The sequence below is a fragment of the Schistocerca nitens genome, chromosome 11 (genome assembly GCF_023898315.1).
Source record: "Schistocerca nitens isolate TAMUIC-IGC-003100 chromosome 11, iqSchNite1.1, whole genome shotgun sequence".
NCBI lineage: Eukaryota > Metazoa > Arthropoda > Insecta > Orthoptera > Acrididae > Schistocerca > Schistocerca nitens.
Genome location: NC_064624.1, coordinates 202,279,956 through 202,302,356, shown reverse-complemented (window position 1 = coordinate 202,302,356; position 22,401 = coordinate 202,279,956). Strand labels below are relative to the sequence as shown.

Below are 22,401 nucleotides of genomic sequence, written 5' to 3'. Positions count from 1 at the left end.
ATTTATGGGATCGGGAGCTGCTGTTGAGATATATAGGTCAAGGGAAGTGTCCGATTCCAGATGATATTGTGTTTAGTAGTATTTGGGGAGTTTTGTGATGTCGGTTTGTTTTGTCGTTTCGTGTGGTTTTGTATGGGGGTGGGTGTCCAAATTTGTTTATATTTAGTTTGCCCCCACCCAAAAACACCCCATTTTCTGCGCTTGTCCCATTAGAGTCATTAGGCTTTTTGTGGAAAGTATGTGTGTTTGTTTTTCGATGTATTTCCGTCCTCAAAATGTGTATGTAATGACTTTATATGTGCCATATTGGAATCGTGGTTTATGGTCATTTCCGCCATATTTGTGATGTCATGGGTCAAAGCAGACGGGTGGGATCGGACACTTCTGTATTTCCATTGTTTGTTATGTCCCATTCCATCATATTCTATGTGAAGTTGATATCACCCTAGCAATTCTCAAAGCAAAGAATCTTCAAGGTTGGTAGTACTAAAGGGGTTCACATAAAAAATTATTAGATGTGAACCTTTATGTCTTGTCACATGTGTGCTTCCAGATGAGTACAGATTGCAACATCAGACTTTAGTATAGTGTGGGTATAGTATTTTGAGGAACTGTTCAAATACTGTAAAAACTCTAGGTATCACTGTGTTAAGTTAATTCAGTTAAGACACACAAGTTACCATTGTAAAAAAGTTAGTGCTCGTATGTTATGTGATGTATGAGTAGTCCTACATTTTATAGTTCGCAGGTTTGTTTTCTTCTGTAATTTTTGTCGCATTTGTATATTTTTATGCTCACTTATATTTCTTGAGTATTTAACAGTATTTCTCTAAAGGATGTAGTGAACATTTTAATAGATGAATGGAAACTTTCCCCAAAATGACTTTTGTGAGTGTGATTCATTTCTCAAAGCTGATGTTTTGCAGTGAAACTTTACTGTTTGTAAATTACTGTCTATTCTTTTCTTTTCTTTTTTCTTTTTTTTTTCTTAATGGTTTTCAGAGGAGGACAAGCACCCATATTTAAATTTAACACAAAAATAAAATTTATCTACCAAATTTTATATGACCAAGTACTTTATGATTTTATAAACTGGAATATTCCTTCTAAAGTAGGACACACTTACAATATTTAGAAGTTTAAAATTTTGTGCTTTTTATATACTTTTTGAAAAGTCTGGACTTTTTACTGTATGGCAACAATTGCTTGTGGCCCATTATTGCTTTCCCACCATAATTTGTAGCCATTTTTATAATGCCATATGTTTTCATATGATGAGAGTGGATTACAGAAGTGTCCAATTCCACCCATCTCCTTTGACCCATGAATCATCAATATGGTGAAAACGGCTATTCTAAGCGTCTCCAATATTGCGCCTACAACGCCAATACATGCACACGGCAACAAACACAAAACTACATATAAATAAGACGATAACATCTCCCTCCAAAAATACAATCAAACTAACGGGACAACTACAGGAAACTGGGGGGCTCAAAATGATGGACAAAAAGAAAAAAAAACTTACAACATTCCGCTACACCAACGAAAATCTGCAGGAATCGGACATTCCCCTTGACCTGATGAGAGTGTGAATTATTGGAGATTTTGGACCTTCATTTCAACTAATTTGCAGGTAAGAACTAGCATATCAATATTTATATTACTGTTACATACCCTTATGATATTGCATAAAGAGTATAAAAATGAAGTAAGTAAATTATAGATTAGGGTAAATACCATAATACAACAGCATGAACTTCCGTGTAACACGAGTCACTTTCATGTAATTAAATTTTTATACCAAGAGAGATATTAGAGATAACTTTATCTTGTTCAGTAATTTAATTCTTAGTGTGAATGTGTAACATATCACTATTAAAAATTTCCCAATTTCAACCAATATCGTAACAACAGAAAATTAAATGTGTAACATGAGTCACATAATCTGAGTCACAGTTGTATTATTTTAAGGTTAGAAGAAGAAGATACCCTTAGTAGCAGCACAAAGACAGAGCAGAAGGGGGGAAAAGTTTAAGAGTGAAGGAAAATGTGAAGAGTTTGAGAAGCAGAATCTGAAAGAAGCCAGAAAAATCCAGCAGAAGCAGAAACAAAAGTTTGTACAATTGAATAAACATAGGCAACAACTGTTCTTACAAGAAAGAAGAGCTAAAAGTGGGGAGAGAGTTACTAAATATAAGCAACATAAGGTGCAAGATCAGTAATCCAGTTTGTCACCATATAAGTCACATAGTGCTCTGGATAAAGCCATGGCTTGAGTGCTGCAATTGCTTACATTAGCAATGTACTGTCAACTATAAGGTAGTTTCAATCTGGTCAGATGGACCTATATAGCAAATAAAAAACAAATATGTTATTGCTGCTTTACATCAATTTTAATCATTTCATAATGTGGAAATCTATTGGAGCCTATTTGCTACATCTCACGGTAAAGGAGCTGTGGATGGAATTGGTGCAGTTGCAGAACAGCTATTGTGGACTGCAGTAAAAAAGTGAAAATTCATAGTAAGTGATGAACCAAATTTTGCTCAGGTAGCTACAGGTTTTTCATATGTCTGTTGATGAAATTCAAGGAATCAATGTGAAACTTAATCTAGCTCAAATATTTTATTCAGCATCAAACATAAAAAGCATACACTGCTTTCACTACAAGAAAGGAGTACTACAAACATATCTGCTGTCTCCAAAAACTTTTGCTGCTGCAGATCATCATACTGAAGAAACTATATAAAGTACGGGGTCGACAGAAGCGTCCGATCCCACGCATCGGCTTTGACCCGTGACGTAAGGGTGTTGTCGTGTGTGACGTCATGACGGCGCGGAGTTTGGTTTGAGTGTGGCAGTCTCCAGTTCTGTTTTATCTTATTTTATTTACTTTTCTGATCTGTTTGTTCTATCTCGTGAGATTTTTTTTTTTTAAATTTAAAAACACTTATTACTTATTTTAATTATCTGTTTCCTCCAATTTCTGTTTTAGTTTATCATATTTATCTTTCTGATCTGTTCGTTCTATCAGGTGAGGTTTTTTTTTTTAAGACAAAAAACACTAATCAGCTACTGAAGCATCTTTATCTTCTATGGGTTGCAGGGGTTACGACCCCTGTGGAGGGGGTTGGGTATTCATGCATGGCTGTCTTCACTTACATGTTGTAGCTACGTAAGGCGTCTAAATTTGTTTATATTTAGTTTGCCCCCCACCCAAAACTCCCCATTTCCCGCACTTGTCCCGTTAGTGTCATGGGGCTTCTTGTGGAAAGTGTGTGTGTTTGTTTTTGTTTCCGCCATATTTGTGACGTCATGGGTCAAAGCAGACGGGCGGGATCAAACGCTTCCTTATTTCCAAAGTACGAACATTGGAGACTGGTACAAATTAGAATATGACAGTAAACTCAATGCTGGAGAAGTACATGCAGTTTTGGAAATTCTTACCTAATCAGTACAATGGAGTGTCCTGGTCACTATAAGAAAATGTGATGAAATTATAAAGAAAACTAATACGCTTGACATTGTCAATGCGAGACAATATTTTCAGTTCTCTGTCTTCTAACGGAATTTACAGTTCATTTCCCTAGATGTCACACTCTTATAATTTTTCACAGTGTTTGAAAAGTGAAAGTTTGATGCTAAGTTTATCTCATTTGGCACATAACGTCATATTTTCATTTCTCTGCTTGCTGGAAAAAAGCTTTTCCAACAAGAAGTAACAAGTAATATAAGTCACACCTTTTTCAATATGTTATAATATTTCACATGGTATAAATATGTTTTGAAAATATGCATTTTCTATGATAGAAACCAGATCCATACTCCTAATAGTTTGAGGACACTTTTGACCTAAAATGCACATTAGGAATAAGATGTCCCAAATTTTTAACATGAGCCACACCATAAATTATATTCTTGTTCTTTAATTTTAATGCCCTTCCCTGCAAGCACTTCAAGATCTTTGCCTGAATCACACAATTTGTAATGATGATTTACAAAAGAAAATATGGGTTTATAGATTGATAAAATGCAACATGAGTCACCATGGAATCTCCCAACGACATATCAGAAAGAATGTGCAAGGAAAAAAAATTTTCAACCTACTTTTTTCCTTTTAAAAACTGCAGTCAATTTCATTCACATTTTGCTTCAAAGCAACGCACTGCGTCAAACTTTCTGCAGTTATTACCAACAAAAGTATATAAAGCAATAAAAATTTGGAAAAGTTCATGAAATGATGTACAACAACAGGACACAATATCTCAGTTCGCAGCTAGATAGTGGGTGCCATGGCCTGGATGACTTGAAAGGAAACGACTCAACTATGTCCGAAGACTAGTTGTGATGAATATGTCATTGGCAGCTGTTTGTAAGTTTATGTTTTTCAGCACTATTATATAATGTCTTCATGTGTTTACATTTTTTCAAAAGTGTAATACAACAAAGCTTCATACTTTGGTTATATGACTGATCATACTTCTTGTTTACACTGTAAGCTCCTTGAACTAGGTACATATGGTTTCCTTTTAAAATCATTTACCAAGCAAGGTGGTTAAGCTAGAGTGAATGCACTGGACTCACATTTGGGAGCAGCGGGTTTCGTTCCTTGTACAGTCACCCCGACTTCGATTTTCCATTGTTTTTCCTAGTTAGTAAAGTGAATTCCAGGCTGATTCCATTGATAATGCCATGGCTGACTTCCTGCCCATCCTAATGTAATCCTATCCTACTATGTACAAGTTTTATGTATGTATATATTATTTCAATAATGAATCTGACATGACCTATACTGTTGGATGAAATTGTCTAAGGAAGAATAAGTAAATGAGAATCTGCACAGCAACAAAAGGCTGTGAAAAGATAGTGCAATGGTAGTAAAGGAAGTGACAGAAAAACATATCTCTGGCGGGAGGGACGGAGAGAGGAAGTACGCAGTGCAGTCAAATCAATATTACAATCACTGCCCATTTCATGTCTCATTGTATGTTGTACTGTTTAGTAGCCACACTTTGCAACATATAGCAATATCTAATGTAGCCACGGTTGGCGACAGGTGGAAATATCTAACATCGGTCAGAAGTAATCTGACTTACACCAATTCATCTGTTCCAAGAAATGAGCCATGTTATATTTTATGTATTCAATAGAATGTAAAGGTTTTTATAAGGCAAGAACCTCAGGGTTCAACTTACATAGGTGCAATTGAAATATGAATAAGACCTAGTGAAATATGCAAAACGGATGCTGTACTAGGTAATTAATATGAAATCTTCTTGAATGTAATCAATAACTATCTTATTTCCTATGGAAGAAGTACATCATCAAAAAGAATGGTATGGTGTGTAAACAATCTGAACCCCAATGTGTGCATGTGATTGATTAAAAAATGGCTTACTGTAAAACTTTTACATTATCTTCTAATTACTACAGATTTCTGTTGAATTTTCTAATCAGATGTACTTCTAAAATCATGCAAACAAAAAATTTGAGAAACCTTAATTTACTGACAATAAAAAAGGTCCCTAGCGTCCTAATGGCCTATATATCCACAGCACCTGTTTGCTTCGTCTGGAATAACAAATAAATGCCAATGGTGTAGTACCAGAGCAGTGTAACGTTTCTACAATCATAGATGTAGTCATTTGCTTTAAAAGTTAAAGTAAAGTTACATCTGTTGCGCCACTGAAATGAGTAGGCCAATTTATATGTTCTCTAAGCACAGCAGAAAACCAGGACTCCCAGCTACCTAGTATCCTATTCCAGAAATCAGATTGATAATACATGCCATCATATAGAACGTGTCAAGTGAACAAAAAAAAAAAAAAATTCAAAGAGAATTATACACGTCTGCGCAGAATGGAAACACTTACTAAAAGTTTTTCCAATTATACTATAAATGACGTGGAAAATACGCAGTCTATCAGACGGAATCCGTCTCATACCCGTTTTCACACGTGATGTTCTGTACTCTATGATGATTTGTGGGTTGGGATACTAGACAGCATGAATGATCGCACTCACCGCACGCTAAGAAAACAGCCAGCAACAGGGAATTTGAAGACGCAGTATTGACTTCATGTTATCTTCTCGCATAATCAATCTCGTATAAGCATGTACATAATCTTCCGAGAAATTAATGCCTTGCTTCATGTTTCGTTCAACACACTTTTTATTAGCACTTTACACAGGAGCACTTATCACGAAGTGTTTAGTTCTGTGGGAGAGATCATCATATGCAATAAAAGTTCGCAGGCACAGATGCAACCGCGTCGGACCCTTTCCCCGTTTCTGTGGTCTTACTTTCCTCTTTTTTTTCTGCTTCCCACTGAAGTCTTTTATCAGGAACCGGGACACACACGTCAAACAGCGACGGACGCCAAACAAAACATACGACTGAAGAAGTGTATGATTTGTCACCCAGAATCGCTTCAACAGACCGTAGGAACCATAATTTGATTAAGAGGATGAAGACCAAATCAATACAAAAATAAAAAAAAATTCACAGCTGTTGCCAGCCGAACAGAGCGCCATATTGATTTATAAGTTTGTATGCTGCTACGTTGGCAACGATATTCATGAAAACAGTTGCCGAACGAATCAATATTCAAATCGCGCGAGTATTGACAATTTAAATTATGCACAAAGCAATAAGACATAACAGTGCCTCAACAGGAATATCCGATAAGCATTGTTCGCTCTGAGTGACGTAGTCAGTTAATGGCATCAGTAAGGTCATTCATGCTGCAAATGACCAGTGCTGGGAAAACTAAGTTACTGTGCGCTAAGGTAATCGTAAACAAGTTATGTACACTGCTTGCTGCGTTTTCCGGAATGTAAAAATTTGCTGGAACACTTGCTAATGAATAAATTGTTCAATTTGTGTATGTTTTTGGTTCCCCTTGCCATTTGTATATTTCGCCTGTTTGGTTTGGTTCAGCCAATCGTAGCAGCCTTTTTCTTTTCTGTTACCCCCTTCTTCGAATTTGGTACCGTTTACAGTGCTGTTATGCACATAAGACAAATTTTTACACGCGTTACGAAACATATTTCAGATTTTTTTTAAATTTCAGTTCCAAATTATTCTAAAAAATTATTAGTCAGGTAGATCTGAAAGCCAGATTTTGCATCCTCTCATCAGATTTTTCACCGGCAGCTCTTATCATACAACTGGAGTGTGAGATATTACAATCTCGTCGGTCGACTAAATCTGCTAAAAGAATACGGTTTGCGTTTATGAATTAAAGTGAAATAGCATTCACACACGAGTCTCACTAATGTACTTTGCTATTTAATTTTGCAAGTAACAAATTTCTTGTAACTCTTCAGGCTTTCCCGGCGAGATCTGGACATGTGGAATAATCGGGTCTACTGCTGGATGTTTGTGTCGCTCTGGCACAATATTTCGGCCACGTAACTCATTGCCTTCTTCAGGTGCTACCTGAGATTGCCGTATTTTTTTCTGCCCTGAGGGGACAGAGCGGGCTGTTTTAGGGCTTGCTATTTGCCCTTTTCAGCCATGGGTTTATACACTTTATTTTTAGACAATTTTTACATTTCTCTTGGTACATAGTGCAAGTTTTCTTTTGGTCATTAACAGTTACAATGATATTTTGATATTTTAACATTTACAATGATATTTTAACATTTACGATGATATTTTAACAATTTCAGTGATATTTTAACAATTTTTTGTTAATATTACATTACAGTTTCGTTTTCCTTCAATTAATTTTACAATGCAATTTGTTCTTTGCCATTAATAGTTTATAATTACAGATATTTTATATTACAGATAACTACTTATGCTACTATAAATATGCATTTATTTTACATTTTGTTATTTAGTGTGCAGAGCGAGGGAGGGGGAGTAGAGGGAGTTGGGTTAGGTATGTTTTGGTGGTTCTTTTGTGGGCTATGTTCTTGTGTGCTTGGTGGTGTTTGTGTTTTATTCTTGAGATCTTTCGTCTAGGTGTGGGAGGATGGTGGTATTTGTTGTTAGTGGTGATAGGATTGGGGTGAGATCGGGGTACGTCTTTGCTGTGTTGTGAGCGATTGTGTGGGAGGGTGTCGTGTATTTGAATTTAGGTTTCCTGTTTGTTCTGTGGTTGACTGTGATAGTGTCTTCTATGTCCGATCTTTTGTTTAAATTGTGATTTCCGTACCTGGCTCTCATTTTGGCTAACCTGGTTTGCAGTGGCTCCATTCTGGTTGCCTCATATACTTCGTTGCAGCCTCGCTATACTTCGTAGGAGTCTGCGTTCCGTGCTGAACAGTCTTTTTGCGATCGGTGCATGTATACCTCCAATGGGGGCTGCTGCATACTCCAGAACTGGACGAATTAAGGTTTTGTACGTATGTATTGCTGTTTCAGTGTTGCAACCATGGAAGCGTCCTTACACTTGTCGTATTAGGTTTTGTCTCAATCGGGTTTTGTTAAGGAGGTACGTCAGGTGGGGCTTCCAGTTGAGATGTTTGTCTAGGTATACTCTGAGGTATTTGGCTGTGTCATTTAGTTGTAGGTGGCTATTACAGAGGGTTAGTCGAATGTCATGTTCGTTCTGTTGTTTCTTTTTTGTTAAGTGTCTGTGTCTGAATAACACTGTCTGTGTCTTGATTGGGTTAGGTCGTTTCCTCCATTTTACCATCCAGGTTTCTAGACGGTGGAGGTATGTGGACGTTTTTCGTTGCAGTGTCATTGTGCATAATTCCGTACACCAGTAAGCCATGTCGTCTGCATATAGTCCGATTTCTTCGTGGGGAGTCGTTACGGTAGGTATGTCAGCAGTGTAAAGTGTGTACAGTAGTGGGGACAAGATGCCACCTTGGGGGACGCCTGCTTGTGGGGTAAAGGCTTCTGACACCTGATTGGCGACGTGCACCCTGCAGGTCCAGTTGGTGATATATGTTTGGATTAGCCTTACTACTTTGGATGAGATGCCCATGCTGATTAGTTTGAACAGCAGGCCCTGCTGCCATAGTTTGTCAAAGGCCCGTTCTATGTGCAGGACACCCTTTGGTGATGCTTGTCAGTTTGAGGAGGGGAAAAATAATTGAGTGGTGTATTGGAGGATCTTGTCCAGTATTTATTGCGCTGGGCGCTGGGTTTGCCGTCTGCACCCACCTGTTGTCTCTTCCCCGGTGCTCCCTCGGACGTCCGCGCCCGACTTGGTCGCCATCTGTGGCAGCTCTCTGAGGCCCGTCCTGTTTCGGGCATTCCGTCTGCGGTCCGCGCCCGGCTGGCGCTGTTCCTGAGGTGTTGGCACTTCCCTGGTGCTCCGACGGTCGTCCGCGCCCGGCTCGTCCATCATCTGCGGTCGTGGCGGCTGTCAGAGGCCCGTCTTGCGGCGGGAGTTGCGTTCGCGGTGTTACTACTTCTTGAGGAGCTTCTTGGTTCCTTTTGTTGGGCCCTGATAAGCTCCAGAGCCAGTCTCCACGCTGAGCTGAGCTGGTAACCGCCGTCTCGGTTTATAAGGTTGTCTGTGACCTTGATCTCGATGGCCTCCTTTATGACACTGTCCCAAAATCTTGGCGTCTGTGTCACAATTTTGGTGTTGTCATTCAACATCTCGAGTTGTCGGATCCAACATCTCGAGCGAGGAGAGGGTGGCACTCAGGCAGCTACGGGAGGATGACAGCGTTGTAGTTCTGCCAGCTGATAAGGGTAGCTCCACAGTCGTCTTAAACAAGTTGGTGTATGATAGGAAGGTGCAACAACTTCTGGAAGACACTGCTTACAAACCACTGGATGGCGACCCCACTGACAAGGTGGACAGGAAGACCTGGAAGTTGCTGAAGCAGACAGGTCTACCTGAACAGGTCATCAAGAAGCTTCATTCCAGAGCACCTGTACCACCCAGACTCTATGGACTCCCCAACGTTCACAAGGAGGGGTCCCACTTCGACCTGTTGTCAGCAACATGGGCGCAGCGACATACCTCACTGCACAATACAGGAAGAAGATACTGGCACCATATGCGGGCAAATGTACACACCACATTCAGGACCGAGCGATGTGGCGCAGTGGTTAGACACTGGACTCGCATTCGGGAGGATGACAGTTCAATCTCGCGTCCGGCCATCCTGATTTAGGTTTTCCGTGATTTCCCTAAATTGCTCCAGGCAAATGCCGGGATGGTCCCTTTCAAAGGGCACGGCCGACTTCCTTCCCCATCCTTCCCTAATCCGTTGAGACCGATGACCTCGCTGTGTGGCCTCCTTCCCCAGAACAACCCAACCCAACCACATTCGGAACTCGGAGGACTTCCTACAATGGCTAAGCCAGCTACACACCATGGACTCTGACATCATGGTCAGTTTCGGTGAGGTGTTGCTCTTCAAACGAGTGCCACTCATCGATTCACTCAATATCATTGGAGAGAAGTTCGATGGTGCCCTGCTCGACCTGTTCAAGCATGTACTGACCTCAACATATTTTCTTTACGTGGGTCAATTTTATGAGCAAATGGAAGGAGTGGCAATGGGCAGCCCTTTATCACCAGTGGTAGCCAAGCTTTTCATGGAAAGGTACGAAGAGGAGGCACTTGCACCAGCCACTTACCAACCCAAGTGTTTTCTTAGGTATGTCGATGACACATTTGTCATTTGGCCCCATGGCAGGGAGAAGCTATATGACTTTTTGGAACATCTAAATTCACGCCATCCAAGTATAAAATTTACTATGGAGATATAGAAGGATGGGCAGCTCCCATTCTTGGATGTCCTGGTCTAGAGGAAGGCAGGTGGCACTCTGGGACACAGTGTGTATCGTAAGCCCACCCACAGTGACTTATAGCTTCAAGCCGGTAGCTGCCACCACCTGGCACAGAAGAATGGAGTCTTGAAAACATTAGTTCACGGGGCTCAGGCTCTGTCAGATACGGAAAGCCTGGCCACAGAGATAGACCATCTACAGCTGGTGTTCAGCAGAAATGGATACCCCTCCACAGACATCCAAAGGTTCAAATGGCTCTGAGCACTATGGGACTTAACTTCTGAGGTCATCAGTGCTACCAGACAAGCACAGGGTACAGAAGAGGAGCCAGAGGAGGCGAAGAAGGTGGCATACCTGCCATATGCTGGGCCTATTTCTGCAAAGATCAGCAGAATTCTTTCAAAATATGATATAAAGAGTATCTTCTGCCCACCCTCCAAAATTGGGACAATGCTAGGGAGTGTGAAGGACGACCTGGGGCTACGTAAACCAGGCATTTACAACATCCTGTGCCAGTGTGGAAAGTCATACATTGGCCAGACAACCAGGACAGTGGACGTCAGGTGCAAAGAACACCAGAGGCACACCAGACTTGGACAAGCAACTAAACCTTCCATAGCGGAGCCCTTTCTGGAGCTCGGTCACTCAATGGTCTACAACAGGGGTCTCCAAACCTTTTAGTCCACGGGCCACATTGACTCCTCCATGAAGTCATAAGGGCCAAGATCTACCTAGTGGGATTAAAGCACCCTAGCACTCCATGGTCACCGTAATGTAAGGCTAAAGGAAAGATGAAATCGCAAAAATCTAAGGTTGTGGGAATAGCTAGCACCGAAATGAACTACGATTTTTATTTAATTACATAATTTTGATTGGTAGACTGTATGTATTTTACAAAGTAATCAAAAGAAAGTGAAACGTCGCTTAAGAAGCATCTTCCATAATGATTGATTACTAAGGCGTCCATTTGAAAGACTTGCACCAGACTCGTGAGTAAATGCAAAGAATTTTTTTACTTAAAATGTTTTCGCCAAACTAGTCTGTTAACCGTTCTTTTTTTTTTTCACCATCGCACGGAGAATGGTCTGTCTGTTTATTGTGGATAGCCACAAGTTTAACCATGACCTTCCACTTTGTAAAGATAGAGCTCCTACAATGTCGCGGTGTATTGGTCGCGATAGGCCTCGAAACTCAATTGTTGGCAATATAGGTACCACCTCAAATATTTGGAGGGCCGGATACCGGGGATGTCCGGCCAGCTAATGCGGGCCGGTTTGCCAGCCCTCGTGGGCCGGTTTCAGCCCGCGGGCCATACTTTGGAGACCCCTGGTCTAGAACAACACCAAAATTGTGACACAGACGCCAAGATTTTGGAACAGTATCATAAAGGAGGCCATCGAGATCGAGGTCACAGACAACCTAATAAATCGAGACAGCGGTTACCAGCTCAGCTCGGCATGTAGTCTGGCTCTGGAGCTTATCAGGGCCTAACGAAAGGAACCAATAAACTCCTGAAGAAGTAGTAGTTACACTGCAGGAGTAGCGTCAGGCGGGCGCGGACCGCGAATGCAACTCCCAACGTGGGACGGGCCTCAGACACCTTCACCTTCACTTGTCCATACGGGCCTGCCCTGACCCGTGTTGGGAGCAGGCTAAGCATACACTGCTATTCCTGCATAATCCTGTTTGCTGGGGTGGAGTTGTCCTCTCTCTGCCACGAGATATTAATCTCGTAGTAGGTCAGGCCAACGCGTGGTTGGCCTGTGGTGAATAGGATGGCCCAAGTCCCTAATGAGCCTATTGGCGGACTGTACAGTCCGCTCATAGAAGAGCCGCGCCGATTGTTTAAATCGGTCTCGGAGGAAGGGAATGCCGGTTTGGCGGTGGAGCCGAGCGGTCGAATAGAGCCTCGGTAGGCGCAGAGCGAGCTTGAGCGCCCTGTTCTGCACCCTCTGCAGCTTGTTGATGTGTGTGTCGGCTGCGTTACCCCACACCACGGCCGCATACTCCAGCACTGGACGAACCAGCGCCAGGTACAGCGTGATGCCGCGGTGGGGAGGCAAGGCAGACGACGGGTTGAGCAGAGGGTACAGAAAGCGTAGGCGCCCTATTGCTCTGCTCCTGACGTCCTCGATGTGGGCTTTCCACGTTAGCTTCTGGTCAAGAAGGACTCCCAGGTAGCGACCAGTTCTGCTCCATGGGACGGGGCTTCCCATGACGGTGACTGGCGGAAGATCTGGTGGCAGTGGTCTTCGCGTGAACACCACTGACTGGCTCTTCGCCGCATTTATTTTCAGGCGCCACTTTGTCGACCACGTACCAAGGGCCTGACATCCACGCTGGAGCAGGCGGCGCATCTGGACTGCCTTCATACTCCGCACGAATAGCGCCGTATCGTCGGCGTAGAGTGCCAACTTCACCGGCGCCACGCGCGGAGCGTCGGCCGTGAATAAGGAGTAAAGCAGGGGGCCGAGAACGGACCCCTGTGGCACTCCAGCACGGGTGGGTCGGTGCGTGGACGTCCCCGCGTCCAGGCGGACGTGGAAAGTTCTGTCAGCCAGATACGACCGGAGGAGGACCCCGTGCGACGTCGGGACCCCGTGCAAAAAAAGTTTGTACACGAGGCCGTCGTGCCACACGGAGTCGAAGGCCCTGGAGACGTCGAGGAACACCGCCCCAAGGTATTCCCGCGTCTCCAGGGCGCGCATGGCCTCTTCCACCAGCCGCATCAGCTGATGGACCGTGGAGTGACCCCTCCGAAAGCCGAACTGCTCATCCGGTATCACTCCTTCTGCTGTCACGTGGCGAAGCAGGCGCCTGGCGTAGAGGCGCTCGAACACATTGGAGAGGGCCGGGAGCAGACTGATGGGTCTGTAATTGGCAGCGTCACGCGGGTCCTTGTTCGCTTTCGGGATGGCCACCACCTCTGCATGTTTCCACACAGAGGGGTAGACACCCGAGCGAAGGACCTGGTTGAAGATACCCGCCAGCAGAGGATGGGCAGGCCTCAGACAGCTGCCAGAACTGCAGATGATGGGCGAGGCGGGCGCGGGCGTCCGTGGGAGCACCAGGGAAGGGCCAAAACCTCAGGAGCAGCACCAGGCGGGCGCGGACGTCCGTGGGAGCACCAGGGAAGGGCCAAAACCTCAGGAGCAGCACCAGGCGGGCACGGACCGCGAACGCAACTCCCGACGTGGGACGGGCCTCAGACAGCTGCCACAACTGCAGATGATGGGCGAGGCGGGCGCGGACGTCCGTGGGAGCACCAGGGAAGGGCCAAAACCTCAGGAGCAGCACCAGGCGGGCGCAGACCGCGAACGCAACTCCCGACGTGGGACGGGCCTCAGACAGCTGCCACAACTGCAGATGATGGGCGAGGCGGGCGCGGACGTCCGTGGGAGCACCAGGGAAGGGTCAAAACCTCAGGAGCAGCACCAGACGGGCGCAGACCGCGAACGCAACTCCCGACGTGGGACGGGCCTCAGACAGCTGCCACAACTGCAGATGATGGGCGAGGCGGGCGCGGACGTCCGTGGGAGCACCAGGGAAGGGCCAAAACCTCAGGAGCAGCACCAGGCGGGCACGGACCGCGAACGCAACTCCCGACGTGGGACGGGCCTCAGACAGCTGCCACAACTGCAGATGATGGGCGAGGCGGGCGCGGACGTCCGTGGGAGCACCAGGGAAGGGCCAAAACCTCAGGAGCAGCACCAGGCGGGCGCAGACCGCGAACGCAACTCCCGACGTGGGACGGGCCTCAGACACCTTCACCTTCACTTGTCCATACGGGCTTGCCCTGACCCGTGTTGGGAGCAGGCTAAGCATACACTGCTATTCCTGCATAATCCTGTTTGCTGGGGTGGAGTTGTCCTCTCTCTGCCACGAGATATTAATCTCGTAGTAGGTCAGGCCAACGCGTGGTTGGCCTGTGGTGAATAGGATGGCCCAAGTCCCTAATGAGCCTATTGGCGGACTGTACAGTCCGCTCATAGAAGAGCCGCGCCGATTTTTTAAATCGGTCTCGGAGGAGGGGAATGCCGGTTTGGCGGTGGAGCCGAGCGGTCGAATAGAGCCTCGGTAGGCGCAGAGCGAGCTTGAGCGCCCTGTTCTGCACCCTCTGCAGCTTGTTGATGTGTGTGTCGGCTGCGTTACCCCACACCACGGCCGCATACTCCAGCACTGGACGAACCAGCGCCAGGTACAGCGTGATGCCGCGGTGGGGAGGCAAGGCAGACGACGGGTTGAGCAGAGGGTACAGAAAGCGTAGGCGCCCTATTGCTCTGCTCCTGACGTCCTCGATGTGGGCTTTCCACGTTAGCTTCTGGTCAAGAAGGACTCCCAGGTAGCGACCAGTTCTGCTCCATGGGACGGGGCTTCCCATGACGGTGACTGGCGGAAGATCTGGTGGCAGTGGTCTTCGCGTGAACACCACTGACTGGCTCTTCTCCGCATTTATTTTCAGGCGCCACTTTGTCGACCACGTACCAAGGGCCTGACATCCACGCTGGAGCAGGCGGCGCATCTGGGCTGCCTTCATACTCCGCACGAATAGCGCCGTATCGTCGGCGTAGAGTGCCAACTTCACCGGCGCCACGCGCGGAGCGTCGGCCGTGAATAAGGAGTAAAGCAGGGGGCCGAGAACGGACCCCTGTGGCACTCCAGCACGGGTGGGTCGGTGCGTGGACGTCCCCGCGTCCAGGCGGACGTGGAAAGTTCTGTCAGCCAGATATGACCGGAGGAGAACCCCGTGCGACATCGGGACCCCGTGCAAAAAAAGTTTGTACACGAGGCCGTCGTGCCACACAGAGTCGAATGCCCTGGAGACGTCGAGGAACACCGCCCCAAGGTATTCCCGCGTCTCCAGGGCGCGCATGGCCTCTTCCACCAGCCGCATCAGCTGATGGACCGTGGAGTGACCCCTCCGAAAGCCGAACTGCTCATCCGGTATCACTCCTTCTGCTGTCACGTGGCGAAGCAGGCGCCTGGCGTAGAGGCGCTCGAACACATTGGAGAGGGCCGGGAGCAGACTGATGGGTCTGTAATTGGCAGCGTCACGCGGGTCCTTGTTCGCTTTCGGGATGGCCACCACCTCTGCATGTTTCCACACAGAGGGGTAGACACCCGAGCGAAGGACCTGGTTGAAGATACCCGCCAGCAGAGGATGGGCAGGCCTCAGACAGCTGCCAGAACTGCAGATGATGGGCGAGGCGGGCGCGGACGTCCGTGGGAGCACCAGGGAAGGGCCAAAACCTCAGGAGCAGCACGTGGCGGGCGCGGACGTCCGTGGGAGCACCAGGGAAGGGCCAAAACCTCAGGAGCAGCACCAGGCGGGCACGGACCGCGAACGCAACTCCCGACGTGGGACGGGCCTCAGACAGCTGCCACAACTGCAGATGATGGGCGAGGCGGGCGCGGACGTCCGCGGGAGCAACAGGGAAGGGCCAAAACCTCAGGAGCAGCACCAGGCGGGCACGGACCGCGAACGCAACTCCCGACGTGGGACGGGCCTCAGACAGCTGCCACAACTGCAGATGATGGGCGAGGCGGGCGCGGACGTCCGTGGGAGCACCAGGGAAGGGCCAAAACCTCAGGAGCAGCACCAGACGGGCGCAGACCGCGAACGCAACTCCCGACGTGGGACGGGCCTCAGACAGCTGCCACAACTGCAGATGATGGGCGAGGCGGGCGCGGACGTCCGTGGGAGCACCAGGGAAGGGCCAAAACCTCAGGAGCAGCACCAGGCGGGCACGGACCGCGAACGCAACTCCCGACGTGGGACGGGCCTCAGACAGCTGCCACAACTGCAGTTGATGGGCGAGGCGGGCGCGGACGTCCGTGGGAGCACCAGGGAAGGGCCAAAACCTCAGGAGCAGCACCAGGCGGGCGCAGACCGCGAACGCAACTCCCGACGTGGGACGGGCCTCAGACAGCTGCCACAACTGCAGATGATGGACGAGGCGGGTGCAGACGTCCGTGGGAGCACCAGGGAGGGCCAAAACCTCAGGAGCAGCACCAGACGGGCGCAGACCGCGAACGCAACTCCCGACGTGGGACGGGCCTCAGACAGCTGCCACAACTGCAGATGATGGGCGAGGCGGGCGCGGACGTCCGTGGGAGCACCAGGGAAGGGCCAAAACCTCAGGAGCAGCACCAGGCGGGCGCAGACCGCGAACGCAACTCCCGACGTGGGACGGGCCTCAGACAGCTGCCACAACTGCAGATGATGGGCGAGACGGGCGCGGACGTCCGTGGGAGCACCAGGGAAGGGCCAAAACCTCAGGAGCAGCACCAGGCGGGCGCAGACCGCGAACGCAACTCCCGACGTGGGACGGGCCTCAGACAGCTGCCACAACTGCAGATGATGGGCGAGGCGGGCGCGGACGTCCGTGGGAGCACCAGGGAAGGGCCAAAACCTCAGGAGCAGCACCAGGCGGTCACGGACCGCGAACGCAACTCCCGACGTGGGACGGGCCTCAGACAGCTGCCACAACTGCAGATGATGGGCGAGGCGGGCGCGGACGTCCGTGGGAGCACCAGGGAAGGGCCAAAACCTCAGGAGCAGCACCAGACGGGCGCAGACCGCGAACGCAACTCCCGACGTGGGACGGGCCTCAGACACCTTCACCTTCACTTGTCCATACGGGCTTGCCCTGACCCGTGTTGGGAGCAGGCTAAGCATACACTGCTATTCCTGCATAATCCTGTATCTGTGGAGTGGCTTCCTCACGGTACGAATTGGCCTGAGGGGTTTGCTGGGGTGGAGTTGTCCTCTCTCTGCCACGAGATATTAATCTCGTAGTAGGTCAGGCCAACGCGTGGTTGGCCTGTGGTGAATAGGATTGCCCAAGTCTCTAATGAGCCTATTGGCGGACTGTACAGTCCGCTCATAGAAGAGCCGCGCCGATTGTTTAAATCGGTCTCGGAGGAAGGGAATGCCGGTTTGGCGGTGGAGCCGAGCGGTCGAATAGAGCCTCGGTAGGCGCAGAGCGAGCTTGAGCGCCCTGTTCTGCACCCGCTGCAGCTTGTTGATGTGTGTGTCGGCTGCGTTACCCCACACCACGGCCGCATACTCCAGCACTGGACGAACCAGCGCCAGGTACAGCGTGATGCCGCGGTGGGGAGGCAAGGCAGACGACGGGTTGAGCAGAGGGTACAGAAAGCGTAGGCGCCCTATTGCTCTGCTCCTGACGTCCTCGATGTGGGCTTTCCACGTTAGCATCTGGTCAAGAAGGACTCCCAGGTAGCGACCAGTTCTGCTCCATGGGACGGGGCTTCCCATGACGGTGACTGGCGGAAGATCTGGTGGCAGTGGTCTTCGCATGAACACCACTGCCTGGCTCTTCGCCGCATTTATTTTCAGGCGCCACTTTGTCGACCACGTACCAAGGGCCTGACATCCACGCTGGAGCAGGCGGCGCATCTGGACTGCCTTCATACTCCGCACGAATAGCGCCGTGTCGTCGGCGTAGTGCCAACTTCACCGGCGCCACGCGTGGAGCGTCGGCCGTGAATAAGGAGTAAAGCAGGGGGCCGAGAACGGACTCCTGTGGCACTCCAGCACGGGTGGGTCGGTGCGTGGACGTCCCCTCGTCCAGGCGGACGTGGAAAGTTCTGTCAGCCAGATACGACCGGAGGAGGACCCCGTGCGACGTCGGGACCCCGTGCAAAAAAAGTTTGTACACGAGGCCGTCGTGCCACACGGAGTCGAATGCCCTGGAGACGTTGAGGAACACCGCCCCAAGGTATTCTCGCGTCTCCAGGGCGCGCATGGCCTCTTCCACCAGCCGCATCAGCTGATGGACCATGGAGTGACCCCTCCAAAAGCCGAACTGCTCATCCGGTATCACTCCTTCTGCTGTCACGTGGCGAAGCAGGCGCCTGGCGTAGAGGCGCTCGAACACTTTGGAGAGGGCCGGGAGCAGACTGATGGGTCTGTAATTGGCAGCGTCACGCGGGTCCTTGTTCACTTTCGGGATGGCCACCACCTCTGCATGTTTCCACACAGAGGGGTAGACACCCGAGCGAAGGACCTGGTTGAAGATACCCGCCAGCAGAGGATGGGCAGGCCTCAGACAGCTGCCAGAACTGCAGATGATGGGCGAGGCGGGCGCGGACGTCCGTGGGAGCACCAGGGAAGGGCCAAAACCTCAGGAGCAGCACGAGGCGGGCACGGACGTCTGTGGCAGCACCAGGGAAGGGCCAAAACCTCAGGAGCAGCACGAGGCGGGCGCGGACGTCCGTGGGAGCACCAGGGAAGGGCCAAAACCTCAGGAGCAGCACGAGGCGGGCGCGGACGTCCGTGGGAGCACCAGGGAAGGGCCAAAACCTCAGGAGCAGCACGAGGCGGGCGCGGACGTCCGTGGGAGCACCAGGGAAGGGCCAAAACCTCAGGAGCAGCACCAGGCCGGCGTGGACATCCGTGGGAGCACCAGGGAAGGGCCAAAACCTCAGGAGCAGCACGAGGCGGGCGCGGACGGCAAACAGAGCGCCCAGCGCCTTCTGGGCATAAATACTGGACATGATCCTCCAATATGGCAGTCTCACGTAGCACCTGAATAAGGCAATGAGTTATGTGGCCGAAATATTGTGCCTGAGTGACACAAACATCCACTAGTAGACCCGATTATTCCACATGTCAACAAATTTCTTGTTCTGCAAACAGTTACATCCACTCACATCATTAGTCACCACGGAAGTGCTAAACTTGTGTCATTCTCAATGAATTTTTTCTCTCTCAAGTGTAAAGGGGTCACAGATGACAAATGAGCCAAGGAAGCTAACCAATATGAAGCTGAGAAATCAGCACAACATAAATACATACAGAACATTAATAACGGAGCCCTAGATTAATTGCGTATTGACGAAATCTGGGAGTGAGGTATCGCGCTACTGTGTGTCTGTTATACCAGTTTCAGAATTGTAGATCTTAACATTTTCGTGTAGTTTTCCCATTACCTTTGATCGCTCGCATCAAAACCTGTGTACGTAGTGATTTTTGCGTATTTTCCAAACCTTGATAAGTACAGCGCAAAATTCGTACTGTGGTGACACAGCAGCAATTGCGTCGGTTTATCCAAGGCTTAAGACAACTCAGGTCAGCTCTGCTGGAGCTGTTAGGCTGACTAAAGCTCTGCGAAGCTGATTGGTTGGAAGACATGATGTCACTTTTCAAAGTTAGGCCCACGAGAAATAATGGGCCCCACAGTGAAATTGTGACGTCACACTAGTCGGCTTGTCCGCCACACTTCGCGAATGATTGGCTCCGTGTGGGGCCAAGGGGAAATCAGTATATAACTGAAATGGTACCCACTAGAGGTCTTAGCTTCGTTGTGCGCTGTGGGGAACTTGCTTGCATTTAAACGTGCAATCAGTAATTATTAAAGTTGTATGAAATAGTTTTTCGCTCCCCACCGGACACGGCTGCTGGCACTTGTAAAATCTGCACTGCCACGTCCTGTGATGTATGCGCCACAGCCTGTCTTTCTCGTGGGCCTCGTCAAAGTGTTTACTTTTGATGTCACACCTTTCACCCAATCGGTTGCTAAGACGTTCCTCTCTGTCTCCGAATACAGAAAATTGCGCTGTATTTACGTGTGATGCACGATTGAAAGATAATGCGGACTTGTGAAAATACTTTCACGCTGTGGCAGATCGTGGACCTAAATCATGGAGAGGTCAGGAAACATTTTGGAAAATTCCATTTCTTTCCCTTTTAATGTACGCATACCTAGTGTTGCTAACTACTATTACTACTTTCTCCACTAAGACGACAACAACTACCGCCAATACTGCTACTACTAGCAATTATAATGACACTTTTATTTATAGACAAAGTAGTAGTGGGGCATTTCGTCATTGTTACTTGTAAAATAAGTGAACTTGATGATCCTTCTTCTTCCCGAATATTTCTATGACACCTTCATACCATGTGGATTTGCTTTCAACTAAGGTACAAGCAAGAGCTGATAAGCGATCTTGAGCTATACTGTCATTAAATACAATTTTATGGATTTTTTAAAAAAATAAAAACTCCTCTCAAGTGTAATATTTGTTGCAGGGATGGTAGCAGTTAAACAAAATAGTCTGAAAGCTTATGACATGAGTAATAAACAATAACAAACCCTTATCTAACAGACATTGTGAGACGCCTGCGCTATCAGGATTAGGTTGTGGAAAGGGACCAAAATATGTTGTTGCCAGTTTCACTCAACATACAACTTTATTCATCAACACACAATATTACAACAAAGATGTAAAACACTCAAAACTTTAATCGACCCTCCTTTGATTAACTTTAGATCGGCTGAAGGCCACACTCAAAATCCAAAAACAAGAAATTGAAATACAAGGTTCTTCTGGAGGTTTCACCAAAGACTATTATCAAAATATTCAATCTAAACACGCTGAAGGCCTTAGAAATTTAATTTTAATGGAACTTGGCTGGAGGCCGCATATTAGGCGATAAGAAGAGTTTCAGTCAAAAGCCTAAGGGCTTAACTTAAAACAAAAGCATCACAATCTTTTGCCTTAAGGGAAAGACAAGAACATTAATTTAAGAGACATAAAAACTCAGCTGAAGGTCACATATTAAGCAACAAGAAGAGTTTCAATCAAGAGGCAGAAGACCTTATCTTAAAACAAAAGTATAACAGTCTTATGCCTTGTAGTGGTTAAAAGAAAAAGAGAAGAAAAGAAAAGATTGGTTTGAAAATGTGGGAAGAAATCGTGAGTAAAAAGGGGTTTCTTTTAAATCGTTAATGACCGTGAAAAAAGGGAAAGAAAGAAATGCAAATCGGACTTCGTATTACAGAAAAGTTATCGGACTCCGTGATTCGGAAAAGCTATTGTTGGGGTGGTCCTTGTGGCGTTTCTGAGTAAAAGTCAAACCAATTTCCACTACAAAAATTATTTGGAAAAAGACAGAGAATAACAAATATGACTAACAGGGGGAAATGGCGTAGATAAGAGTTCATTCTTTACCATGTTAACATGTCTTCTTTCGTGCGGTGTCCAGGTCTTCAAAAATCTCCTACTTCATTTCTGCGTGAAAAGTGTGATCCGAAATCTTGCAATCGTCCAGGAATCACTAATTTACACAAATTAAAATCATCTTGATGCTGAATGCAATTTAATTTACTTTGCTACTTCCATCCAAATTTCTTAACATCTTCCACAATATGTCTACACATTAAAATCAGATCAAGACTAGCTAATAAGTTTTTTACGTCTGCAATAAGCTCCCGCTCTCGAGAGACAAAAAAGAAATGGATAGAAAAAAAAGAGTTACAATTTTAGTACTTTCTCTGCCGTCGAGCGCTCATACTGCTGCGACGGTATAATTCATATCTGAGGGAACGAGTGTAGCGCGGCGAAATTCAAAGTACCGCTACAGCCTTAAGGGCAAGAGAAGAACATTAATTTAAGAGACATTAAAACTCGGCTGAAGGCCGCATATTAGGCAATGAGAAGAGTTTCAAAAAGGCAGAAAGCCTTATCTTAAAACAAAAGCTTAACAGTCTTATGCCTTAAGGGCAAGACAAGGACATTAATTTAAGAGACATTGAAACTCGTCTGAAGGCCACACATCAACCAAATAACTACAATCCAAACAGGGAAATTACTACATAACACACAAGGAACGGCACTCAGAAGTTTCCAAGGGTTGGCGTGGGATTGTAGCACTA

General features: G+C 47.4%; 1 protein-coding gene across 1 annotated transcript in view; it reads right to left on the bottom strand.

Annotated features, from left to right (window-relative positions):
* Positions 1-6,462, bottom strand: part of LOC126212786 (uncharacterized) — a 292,909-nt gene extending 286,447 nt beyond the window's left edge. Inside the window, exon 1 of the mRNA XM_049940189.1 lies at positions 6,028-6,462. The gene's annotated coding sequence lies outside the window, so the exon portion shown is untranslated. The remainder of the gene's footprint in view (positions 1-6,027) is intronic.
* Positions 6,463-22,401: the final 15,939 nt, after the last annotated feature.